Genomic DNA, 2,595 nt, shown 5'->3' with positions numbered 1-2,595 from the left:
GTGAATAGTGGGGAGAGAAAATTTTTTTTTCCTTATTTGAATTTATTTAATTTTATGCAATTGAAACTAGATATTAATTAAAAGTAGCTATAAGTTTAAAAATAACGTGAGACTTTTTCTTCCTTAAAAAACCATAAAAATAAAAAATACAACATCATTTTCTATATTAATGGAGAGAAAAGGACAACAAGAAAACATAATTTATAACATAAGTATACAGTCCCAATGCAATATCATCTCGTAGCACATCAAAGTCTTAAATGAGACAATTTTTATCGCGTTCGACGGTTACGGTACACTACTCACATTGTATGCGCCCTTGCGTCCCTTAATGCATTCATCTCTACTTCTGCATTGTAATTCAAAGGTTGTCCCTCATGGTTGTTATTGTCGTTGATGTCCTCTTCAACATTCTGAGGATCAATGTCCGCAACTGGAATGCCATCTTGTGAGTACTGCTCTAATAGGGCGTCTCCATTACGGTACATGTGGATAAAAATATGTAATACAACACATGCAATGGGAATCTTAACTTGCTTACGTATGGGGTAACGGTTAATGGTTTTCAAAATACGAAACCTGGCCTTCCACACACTAAATGTTCTTTCAATCACATTACGCAGTGAGGAGTGTGTGTAATTGAACAATTCACGTTCACTGTTGAAACCTCTACCACGTCGATTCCTATACTCTTGCAAATGGTACGTTGTCCCCAGTGAGGAGTGTGTGTAGTTTGTTTTCTAAATTCACATTGAGAAAATCAACAAAATTGGTAATGCATTCGAAATGTCGTTCTTCACCCTAGTCTTCAAAAATGAGAAAATGAAACTGAAAATGGAAATAAAAATAAAAATTCCAAAACTTACTTCTGAAAATAATCACAAATTTGGTGTTGCTTTCTGACTGTGAGAGTTGACGGTTGACAAAGAGTAGGATTGGCAGGTATTTTGGGATTTTTGAATGATTATGGGGTTAGGGTTTCTCAAACTCAGATTTGGGGAAAATGAAAACTCACCAGTTTTGATGGTATGGCCGCTGATGGTTTTAAGCATGAAGGAGCAGGAGCAGAAGAGGGTTGTTAGTGGTCAACCAGTGCTCTGCAACTCGAGAATCTGGGAGAGAATCACGTGATCGGTATACACAGCAGTTAATGGAAGAGATAGCTGTGAAGTAGGACACGGTCAGGAATCGCGACTGTTGGCGTACGCGAAGGAATATGCACTGTAGCGGAGCAATGGAGTAAACTCGAGTTGATGGGGGGTAACGGTTAATGGTTTTCAAAATACGAAACCTGGCCTTCCACACACTAAATGTTCTTTTAATCACACTACGTAGTGAGGAGTGTGTGTAGTTGAATAATTCACGTTCACTGTTGAAACCTCTTGTCACGCCCCCAAAACGGGGTGGGTGACGTGGAACTCGATTTGGGATTAATAAAGCAGATTCCCAACCTGGTCCCACACTTAACTGCATAAAAAAATAAATAAACGACATAATCCAGGAGCCTCTGACACACAGGGCTCCACCCCACAGGACATACAGTATCGTACATACATGCACATGTAAATAATCAATTACAATAGACATCATCCACAGTCTAGTAAATTCAAATGTCATTTATTACAAATTCTTACATATTCCTTACACTTTATGTCAGAGGATGAATACAATCCTCACTTGATCGTTCCGTAGCACCACTCAGCTACTCCCGCTACTGTGCCCCGCTCCTAGAGTCTCCTGGGAGGGGTTTTAAACATTTGAAACATAAAACGTGAGCGAAAGGCCCAGTAGGATATAATTTGAAATATTTAGAATAAATGAGCAGATGAATAAATAATTGAATACATAAATAAAATAAGACATTCAGTCCCGACAGAACAGCCGGAACCTCACATCCTTTTTCTCAAAGGAAATATAACTGAAAATAACCATATTACAGGCTTCATCAATTAATTAGTACAAATTACTTACCTAACCAAGTGCCTCGCCTACCCGGACCGAGTTTCGGGTTCTGCCCCCGAGGATGCACTCTCCGCATCCTATCTAGGCTTACAGCAATAGACTCTATTACCAGTTCGCAAGATCTCTTATCTTAAGAAATCATTCATTTAACATTATGAAATCGTTCACATGACCCCAGGAACTACTCAAGCCGCGGGCCCCATGACTGGACAAGCCATGAGGTTCCATGACTAAACAAGCCATGGTTTTCAAAGCATTTTCTTTCACAAATCAATCCCTTTCTTTAAAAAAATTTTCAAGGCCAAAATCTTTTTTTTGAAAACAGGCTCACAAGGAAAAGGGATAGAAATCCTACCTCGCACGATCAAACCTGGGACTAGCGTTACCTTTTCCGGCTTCCGCTTCCTCAAGCCCCTTCAGTCTGAATCCACAGCGAGCACTGATACAAAACAACACTTTAGGATCAATTCTCAGTCCTAAAGTAATCCAATCTCAATCATATACCAAGATTTCCTATTAGTGTGCCCTAATCAAATTTCATGTTTCAATAATCAATTCCAAGGGTTTTCAATCTCAAACAAGGATTAAAGATGCTAATCCTTTTATCCCAAGTCCCCAAATGAAGCTAATTTG

Source organism: Morus notabilis, unplaced genomic scaffold (assembly GCF_000414095.1).
Source record: "Morus notabilis unplaced genomic scaffold, ASM41409v2 Scaffold1649, whole genome shotgun sequence".
Lineage (NCBI taxonomy): Eukaryota > Viridiplantae > Streptophyta > Magnoliopsida > Rosales > Moraceae > Morus > Morus notabilis.
The sequence above is the reverse complement of the archived record's forward strand: the minus strand, read 5'-3'. Positions refer to the sequence as shown.